Source organism: Dreissena polymorpha, chromosome 7 (assembly GCF_020536995.1).
Source record: "Dreissena polymorpha isolate Duluth1 chromosome 7, UMN_Dpol_1.0, whole genome shotgun sequence".
Lineage (NCBI taxonomy): Eukaryota > Metazoa > Mollusca > Bivalvia > Myida > Dreissenidae > Dreissena > Dreissena polymorpha.
In genome coordinates, this window is record NC_068361.1 from 41,770,407 (window position 1) to 41,781,433 (window position 11,027).

General features: G+C 33.5%; 1 non-coding gene across 1 annotated transcript; it reads right to left on the minus strand.

Annotated features, from left to right (window-relative positions):
• Nucleotides 1-10,504: 10,504 nt before the first annotated feature.
• On the minus strand, nucleotides 10,505-10,586 carry Trnac-aca (transfer RNA cysteine (anticodon ACA)). The gene has a single exon. It is a non-coding gene; the product is annotated as a tRNA-Cys (tRNA).
• Nucleotides 10,587-11,027: the final 441 nt, after the last annotated feature.

Below are 11,027 nucleotides of genomic sequence, written 5' to 3' on the forward strand. Positions count from 1 at the left end.
CTATTAGATGTCACTACATACCAAACTTGGTAGCCCTATGCCATACGGTTATGGACAAGAAGATTTTCAAAGTTTTCACAAAAAAGGCCTTATATAAGCAAATTTTCAATTTTTTTACCCCCCGGGGTAGGGTCAAATTTGACCCCAGGGGCTTAATTTGAACAAACTTGGTAGAGGACAATAAGATGTCACTACAAACCAAATTTGGTAACCCTTGGCCCAATGGTTATTGACAAGAAGATTTTTAAAGTGTTCAAAAATAGGCCTTATATAAGCAAATGTTCAATTTTTTGACCCCCCGGGGCAGAGTCAAATGTGACCCCAGGGGCATAATTTAAACAAACTTGGTAGAAGACTATAAGATGCCACTACATAGCAAATTTGGTAGCCCTAGGCCCAACAGTTATGGTTAAAAAGATTTTTAAAGTTTGCACAAAGTAGGCCTTATATAAGCAAATTTTCTATTTTTTAACCCCCCGGGGCAGGGTCAAATTTGACCCCAGAGGCATAATTTGAATAAACTTGGTAGAGGACTATAAGATGTCACTACATAGGAAATTTGGTAGCTCTAGGCCCGATGGTTATGGACAAGAAGATGTTTAAAGTTTGCGCAAAATAGGCCTTATAAAAGCAATTTTTTATTTTTTTAACCCCCCGGGGCAGGTTCAAATTTGATCCCAGGGGCATAGTTTGAACAAACTTGGTAGAAAACTATAAGATGTCACTACATAGCAAATTTGGTAGCCCTAGGACCAATGGTTATGGACAAGAAGATTTATAAATTTGCACAAAATAGGCCTTATATAGCAAATTTTCAATTTTTTAACCCCCCGGGTCAGGGTCAAATTTGACCCCAGGGGCATAATTTGAACAAACTTGGTAGAGGACTATAAGATGTAACTACATATCAAAATTGGTAGCCCTACGCCATACGGTTATGGACAAGAAGATTTTTAAAGTTTGCACACAATAGGCCTTATATAATCAAATTTTCATTTTTTTGACCCCCCCGGGGCAGGGTAAAATTTGACCCCAGGGGCTTAATTTGAACAAACTTGGTAGAGGACTATAAGATGTCAATACATACTAAGTTTGGTAGCCCTAGGCCCAATGGTTCTTGACAAGAAGATTTATAAAGTTTGCACAAAGTAGGCCTATTATAAGCAAATTTTCAATTTTTTGACCCCCAGGGGCAAAGTCAAATTTGACCCCAGGGACTTAATTTGAACAAATTTGAAAGAGGTTCACTACAGGAACATTCCTGAGAAATTTCATAAGGATTGGACCAGTAGTTTAGGAGAAGAAGATGTTTAAAGAAAAAGTTAACGCACGGACGCACGCACGCACACACGACGGACACAGGACCATGACATAAGCCCCGCAGGCCTTTGGCCAGTGGAGCTAAAAATCAAGAATAAAATTAAAAAAAGAAAAAAGGTTACCCTCAGCAGGGCTCGAACCACTGACCCCTGGAGTCCTGGAGTAAAAAGTTTACCTCTTATTCTTCCGAATGCAATGCCTGAGGTATTTTAAACGTTATATAAGCAATCCTCGTAGCTTCACAAAATTTAACGAAACAACAGAACTTTCCAAGTTATTAATTCATTCTTTATAATTTTCGGGGTTTTAAATCGTCAAAAGATGCATATAATGGCTATTTTATAGCATGGTAAATGTTCAGTATTACTGTTTCCTCACAAATATCAGAACTTAAATGAAAACTTGCGAATCTGAAACATTTTTTTTTCAATTTTGTCAATTAACCCAAACATGAAAAGGCCCCTTTAAATACCATTTTAGTTCAAATCAAATTGAGTTTGAAAGGGTTCTCATTTTTTCAAAAACAAAGAATATGGACATTTTTCTATTTATAATTGTTTATGAAGTTGCCGCTTCCAATGGCATACGTTTTTGAACAAATAGGATATAAATTTGGATATAACTCAAATCGCATCGCTTTAAACTTGTTGCAATAATAAACTCCCAGCTATTGACCCACATTGTCGCTGGAAACGAGATTTTTCATACGTGCCTTGAATCCAGGCAACACTGTAATCGGTAATATTAGCAATATGAACAACTTTCTCGCATAAATAAACACAAACAGATCATATATAAATATCACTAATGCGCGAATTAAAACAACTCACGTGATAAGGTGTGCTCGCATAATAATGATATTAATCCAAAAATCCAAGCACGTTAACAGTTCATGAAAATGTGTAAGTTTTTGCAATGGAAAAATCTGCGTATTCCGAATTTGAAAATACGCTATCGATTATCTCCGGAATCATCCGCGGGATAGATCTTGTGTCTAATCAACCGATCGTAATACGCTCATTTTCTTCAGAACCGACATAAGATATAACTAATTGTCCTTTCAAAACTCCGGCTTTCGGTTTCATAACGTTTTTTGTAAAGCTTTTGTTTTGAGAATTTCTCCGCAAATTATTCCCTTATTGATATCGATAATGACAGGTATTGTGTTTGTAACGATGAATTAAGTTGATTGAACTCAATTTATAGACATACTTGTTACATAATTTTTTACATGGAATTTTGTTTTATCAAGAAAAACTATAGCTGTACGTATGAACTCGTAAAAGCTCAGAGCATTCAAGAAGAACTTCGCTTTAAACCACAGTTGTTTAGATTTGACCGTACACGGATGGTGATCAAAGTTTTAATCATGGCTTGTATATATATGTAGGGGGTGTTCTGTTATCAAAGTAGCTGATACAAACTACACTATCTCTCCTGATAGTCTCTAAAATTTAATTGTTTACTATAATAATGCACTATTAGCGTCCGTGCTCACAACTAACTTGGCAATTCGTATGCGTTGCAGAAATGATGAGTAGTTGTGATTATGATGAAAAACTAAATGCACTAAATGTATGTGGGATACGTAAGAACAATAGCTGTTTTTATATTTATTTTATGTTACTGTCTCGAATCAGCATTACACTTAAATGGAAAGTAGAATTTGATTACAGATCGTAATCCATACGGCAACAAACACACATTTGAGCAGATGATATTCATCATGAACAATATCTTATACCGACATTAACGGCGTCATCTGTCTATACGATTGTCTAAAATAATTATTAATAATTTAATCATGATACAAAAAACATGCATAATTAAAAGACGAATTACCGCCATAATTATACTACTCCCTACTCCATAGTCCTCAATGTTTTACGACTATAGTTGTATCACCATGCACATAGTCATTCACATGTTTAGGCCGGAAATATTGATTCCAACGCAGTGCATGCCATAAAATTTCACAGTAAATACTTCCACATGATTAATCTTTCATCAATAGGTTTTTTTATCATACTTGACCACGGGAGGCGGAAAACTACAACGGGCGAGGCATGGTCAGGGGTGATAACCCCAAAAAAGGGTTAGGGTACGGGTTAGGGTTAGGGGTCGGGTTAGGGTTAGGGTTGGGTTTAGGCTAACCCAAACCCTAACCCGACCCCTAACACTAACCCTAACCCTAAACCTCTAACCCCCCCTTGCGCAATACCATACCATACCTCGCCCGTTGTAGTTTTCCGCCTCCCACTTGACCACACACTATCTGTCAAGACGGTTTTCGTCAATATAGAACGGTACATCAAGCACCTACAATACATACTAATAACTTAGATTTAATTTCGCAAACTGCTGTTATAAATAATCGACAAAACAGCCATTACTTAATAAATGATTTGATAGATATTGAGCACTGCGGCGCTCCAATCCAGAATTCAAAACATGCATACAAAGACATGCTATGACCATCCAAAGCCCAACACTGATCAGTGTGGTATATAAACAGTGTATTAGTAATATGAAAGCACTTTACACAGTAATTACTAAGATATATTTAATCAAGGGTGTTGCAGTCAAGAAGTTGTAGAAAATCAGCAACATGACTCATCTTCTGTTATAACCTTTTCTTTTAGTTTAAATCTGAATTGTGTGGAATATCTGTGCAGTTTAATGTGTTTAAAATATTTAATGATGCAGTCTTTTGTTAATGAACATTTGTGAAAAAAATTACGCATGGAAGAATTTTATACTTTAAAACCGTTTAATACAATGACTGCAATTCTCGAAGTGAATGATAGGTTTTACTAAAAAAACATGATGAGCATTGTCGGTATTAACAATGGTCTGTTGTAACTCATTTTGTAGGCAAATGTAGGGAAAGATCTTGAGTAAAATGGCTTGGAGCTGCAGCCTACTCCGTTGTGCCCCCCCCCCCTCGCCCCGTCCACCCCTGTTGTTAAGACACGTATCGTTCTTTTTTGCAGTGATTTCCGAAACAATGGTATTGTTGGTTCGGTACATATATTGAATTCATATACAAATCATTCCAAAAGTACATTATAACGTGTCGTACATCAATAACTGGTACCAAATTGTATAATATGGCACCGTAACAATGATGAAGAAGAGTGACTAAAGTTAGGCGAATTTGATAGAAATACTTATTGTATATTGATTTAAAGTCAGAAAATAAAACGTTACGACACAAAACAATACATGACTTCCATGTTCAGTCGATTATGATATTGCCTACAAAGACTCGTTCAATAATCATATCCTGTTGCGCACTTAGGCTATGTGCTCCGTGTTGCATGACTGAATATTTGTATAATTAATATCAATGCGATATTAAATCAACTTCATTTTTCAATCGATAATTACAAGTATTATAGTTAGATAGGTAGGTAACAGGACACTTAACCGTAACAAGTAAATACAGTGTTTTATAGTTTAACCTCTCGTCATTTAGTGCCAGACAGTTTTGAAAAATAAAGCAGATTTACTGACTATTGGCTTTAGCAAATGTACTTTTGTGATCCGAAAATCCGAAAAATGTCTCGCAGTCAATTGCGTGTTTCCCAAGGTATACAAATGCCCGGATCTTAGTGTTGGCAAACGAAATAGATAATATATTTAATACGGATTTTTATTATGATTACAATGGTTCACTAATATTTTTTTTCGAAGATTTTCTTTTAAGAATTTTTATTTTTAAGACCAGTTTAAGTGAATTTTTTTAAATACCATTTTCAGAGTAAAATCGTTCTCATAAATTAAAAAACAAGTTTCGTTCGTAAACAATTATGTTATTGGCAAACACTAGATAACGTTTACAAAAGCTGGTATGTTTCGCTTCATTCCATGAAAGATTTCGTGGCGCAGTGGTAGCGCCTCTGCTTACGAATCTTAAATACACGGGTACGATTACCGGCGTCGTTAGTTTTTTTCAATTTTTGTTTCTTTTTATAAATATTACTAAATTCTATTAAAAATATGAACGATTTGTATACAATCATATCTTATGACATTTAAAACTTTGCAATTTTTTTTCACAATTCCTTAAAAACGTGGTTGGGAACGAAACTTTGTGTCATATCTGCCATCATTCCAATAAATATGTTCCTACGTGTTTTTTGCTCATTTTTTGTATATTAAGTTTTATGTTTTTAACAAATTGAATCTGGTTGTATTAAGTTTTGAGATAACATACTTTTCAAATGTATTTATTAATAGGTACGTTTTTTTAAATGATAAATAATTGTCTTGTAAGTTGCGAAAGAATGCCGAGTTTTTAAGGGCTGTAATATCGTTGAACGTTGTGATTTAAAACATTTACTATGCGATTTTGAGCGGCAAGATAGGGGTCAAATTACAGTATTTTGCTATTATTCTGCAAATCATGTTGCAAATTATTTTAAATTATTTGAATAACTTGAATAAGGATGAAACACGTCGGAACGTGTGCATGTACTATTTTTCGTATGTAACGAAGTCGGTGAATTGTTCCTTTTCGCTAAAACGAAAACGAAGCGATCGTAACAATTAAATGAAAAGTAACAAACATAACAAAAAACATCAACATAAATATACATGTAACCTTAGCATCCGAATGAAAAAGTCATTCAGTCTCGAAAATTGTAATGATGTTATGATAACGTTAATTAAAACAAGAGCATTAATAAACGTCTAGCCAATCAGCAACAATATTTACATCCGAGCATTTACTTGCTCGCAAAACCCTTGATACATATTTCTTAATTTCCGATTGATATAGGATGATGTGCTATGTTTCAGGAATTCTTGTTTAATTAAAAAATTAAACAAGACTTATTTTCTAAGTTGAAAAATGAAAGTAATATCTTTGAACAATATCGTCAAGTTTTCATATTTGAAACTTTCTTGAAGTTGGTTTGTAGGGAGGATGGGTGGATTTAAGCCCTCTATCAATTCTATAACTCATAGAATTTAAATTAAACGTCAAGTTAACCAAGTGACGTCTCGTTTAATTTTAAAGTTGTATTTCGTCTAATGAATTTCTGTCGTTCTTAAATAAGATTCCAAAGCAATAATGTGATAAACACTGGAATACCTTTTTTCCTATTAATCAGAATTCTCTATCCCAAGACATCATCTTGAAAAGTTTCTCTGCTTTTTATCTTCTTACAATAGAATTATTTCATTCGACCACCCTGCCTTGTCAAGAATTGTTGATATTGGTACATGATTTGCATGAGCTGTAGACACTGCTGCACACCTTACACTGTGAGCTCCAAATTCCTGAACATCTATTCCAGCTCTCGTCATGATATCCATCGTGATATGGTGTCCTTACTTACTGCATCGTTAGGCTTAACATAACTAATAAACAACTGTTTACAACCATTGGCGTTTCTTGCACTACTTGTGCGTCACAAATATTCTTTTAAAATAGGCCTGTTTTGTTTCAATGAACTAGAGAACTGAACAACAAACTCGTTTCTTAACTTCTTTATATTTTCAACAGTTAAAAAAAATGTAACGACTGAACTCGCCCAGTATTCGTTAAGGCAACAAGCATTGCAAGCTTCATAGTTAAGTCCTTTAACTTGAAGTGTTTTACTGGTGAAAGTTTTCTAAAATATTTAAGCACTGGTTGAACATCCCATTAAGCTGTATATGTTGGTTTAGGTGGCTTCAAAGTGAAAATTCCTTTCATGTATCGTATAATAAAAGGAAGTGATCCGATTCTGAATCCTTCATAATTAATACCAAGAGAAGACAATGCACCTTTGGCTGTGTTTAAACTGTCCATTGTTAAACTGATTAGATAAAAATTCAATCACTTCTGCCACATTTGGAGAAAATGTATTGATTTGCCTTTCACTACAGTTACAAAACCATCTTGATATGAATACCTGATACTGTTTCTTTGTTCCTATGTTTCAGGAACACATAAGTATGTTGGTAGACTGTTCCTTGTTTTTTTTAAAACTTTCCCAGACACTTTGTATACAATCAGCTTGAGTTGTTTCCACAGTGGGTGTTCCGTGTCTTGATATGGACGTTGAAGTAGTTTGTTCCTTTCGAGATTATAATTGGTATATCCACCAGAATTACCATCAACCGTGGGAACCATGTCTGAGTTGGCCATAACAGCGCGATCACAATGCCTGTTGCCTGATCCTGTCTGACTTTCTGGATGCATCGTACCAACCAACTGAAAGGAGGGAATAAATAAACACAATTCTATGTATTCCAATTACAAGAAAATGCATCTATGGGTTGTGCTTCTGGATCAGGTTTTCAGGAACAGCAACACGATATTTGCGCATTTAACCTCGTTGCGAACAGGTCAGTGTCTTGTTTCCTCATATATTACATATGTTTGCAACATTTTTGGAATGTTATTTCCATTCCAATTTATCATTACAATTTCTAGAATCTTTGTCTGCTTCAGAATTTAATAACCCTGCAACATGGGAACTTGTTAAACACATGTTGCTTTCTATACACCAATTCCTAATTTCGACAGCTATTAAATTGCATTGTTCAGATTTAATAACACCCATATTGGTGATGTTGCTTACTGCTATGGAATTATCAGAAAATAACTTGAACACGTTTTTCTTTTTATTACATCCTTAACGACTTCAAACCAAATATGATTGCTTTTAACTCCAGGCTGTTTATGTGAAACAGCCTTTCTGTGTCTGACCATCTACTACCAATATGTACACCTTCGCAAACAGCACCCAGCCTTCTAGAGATCCATCAGTATAGAGCCGTATATCTACATTTTCTCTAAAGATTGTTCGTTTTTGTTTATGTAATTTCTGTATCCACCACATTTTATCCTGTTTCATACAGTCTGATATGAACATTACATCATTGTATTTACCCTGGTTTTGTTTCAGTGATAGTATGTTGGCTTTATCTAAGCTTCTACATGTATATGTATTGTTGCTGCCATGGGGAAGTTATCATACATGTGTAAAAAGGAGTCCATTTATGATTGGGATGAATGCACGAATTCTGATTGGAAGTGTTTATATTTTAATGTTTAACACTTTTATTATAACTTGAATTTAATACACAATTGTTAATAATTTGCAGACAAGCATATTTTTATTGGAACGAAATTGCATTTTAAGCTGCTTATTGACTGTAAACCCTCTATTTTAATGATGTTGCAGTTTACTAAATATTTCAGATTTCCTTATTCACTGTTTACCAGGTATTATAGTGCTGATGTTTTTGACAGTAAACCCTCTATTTTAATGATGTTGCAGTTAACTAAATATTTCAGATTTCCTTATTCACTGTTTACCAGGTATTATAGTGCTGATGTTTTTGACAGTAAACCCTCTATTTTAATGCTGTTGCAGTTTACTAAATATTTCAGATTTCCTTATTCACTGTTTACCAGGTATTATAGTGCTGATGTTTTTGACAGTAAACCCTCTATTTTAATGCTGTTGCAGTTTACTAAATATTTCAGATTTCCTTATTCACTGTTTACCAGGTATTATAGTGCTGATGTTTTTGACAGTAAACCCTCTATTTTAATGCTGTTGCAGTTTACTAAATATTTCAGATTTCCTTATTCACTGTTTACCAGGTATTATAGTGCTGATGTTTTTGACAGTAAACCCTCTATTTTAATGCTGTTGCAGTTTACTAAATATTTCAGATTTCCTTATTCACTGTTTACCAGGTATTATAGTGCTGATGTTTTTGACAGTAAACCCTCTATTTTAATGCTGTTGCAGTTTACTAAATATTTCAGATTTCCTTATTCACTGTTTACCAGGTATTATAGTGCTGATGTTTTTGACAGTTGTACAAATATTCTATAAATTTAGCTGTCTTTTGTCTGGTAACTAAGTACTGTTATTGTAAATATGTTCATTGGATGCTAATTTAATTGATAGCAACCTGATTAATGTATATGTAGTCGTTTACTGATTTATTGATCTAATTTACACCAAGTAAATATCATGTTACAAGTACATGTATTGTAATAATATATGTTTTATTTTATGATTTGTTGACTTAATTGAATACCTATCATACAACAAATATTGTTAAATATATATTTTATTTTATGATTTGTTTACTTTATTGAAGACCCTATGTTCAAATAGTATTAAATGAGCTTTTAATTTGATTCTTTTGGAAAAAATAACTGAAACATAATTTTCATTTATCATGTGTAAAATATTACTTCAGAAATTTCATACGGAAATAATAACCATGTGATTTTAATAAGGAATTTGCAACCATTTACATATAAATTGTTAATGTAGTGTTTGTGTGTAATACAATGTCTTTGGAATGTGTACCTCCACTTAAAGTTTTACATTGGATATGTAGGGCCTTTAAACCAAGGCTTACACCGCAAAAATTGGAATGCTCATATCTAATAACTTAACACACATGCTAAGCCTCTGAGATGTGATCAATGGAATAATTAAAATCGTCAATTAAGGTAGCGCACCCATAATGAGCACATATCCAAATATAATCTTATTAATTATTTTCTTAATCAGCATCATTTCACTGAACTACATGCAAATTTGTAGGAAGGCTTTCCATGCGTTTTAAAAAAATATACCGATTTTTTCAAAACCACCCCCACGCTCGGCTTTTGTCCAGTTTATTTTCACCCCTGGGGTATATAAAAGTTCCATAATTCATTCAAATTTCCAAATATGGGCATGCAATTGGTGTGTACAGATGCAGTAAAGGAGTTTAAAGTTTAAACAAGATGAAATAAGTATTCTTTTACAGACATTTATTTTTTACAAATTTGTATCTATAGAAGAGCGCCATGAAATGTAAGTGATTTCAGCCAAGTAAAAAATGGGTCGGTTAAAAACAAAGTGTCATAAAATTCAAAACAGTATCATTTAAGTTATATTTTAAACGTAGTTTTTATAGAAACACTATATACAGCAACAATACCAAGAAATAGACAGATTTACCGTTTACTTTTTGAAATAAAAATAAAGATGCAACATGCATCATTCGTATTTTCAGCAGTAAATCACCCAATTAAGCCATAACGTTGTTTTAATTTTAAAAAATTGAAGGATGTGCATAAAAATTTCAACATATTTAATAATAAACATAGATTATATGCTATATTAAATCAAATTACGTTAGAAAACAAATAAAACGCGTCGCAAAAAGTATGCGTTGTCGGCAGGATTCGAACCTACGCGGGAAGATCCCAAAAAAATTGTGGTCCATCGCCTTAACCACTCGGCCACGACAACTTCACATTTGTGCAAGTTTAAATTAGATATCCATAAGTAAACAGGTAAAAAGGCTCGTCGATCTTTGAAGAAATCGCGAAATCGTATTTTTTTTCAGATGAAATTTGGATCAAAGTCAATATTTATTGTGAAAATAATGTATTCTAAAGGAATTACGTAAACCTATATAAAAATTCGAAGTTTGAAAAAAATAAAAGGCATCTCTCGGACATAACCGATGATTGAAGATCGGCAATGATCGTAAAATAAATCGCGGGAAATCATTAGGGGTGCGCTACCTTAATGATTTGATAAAGACTAAGCATTCTGTCTTTTTGTATTCAATATGCAACTAAAAGACTTAGAATTGGATTTATCGTATTCATTAAAAAAAAAACTTACACACAGAATTATACTTTCTGCATATGATAAGACACTTAAATAACAAGTATTGGACTTATT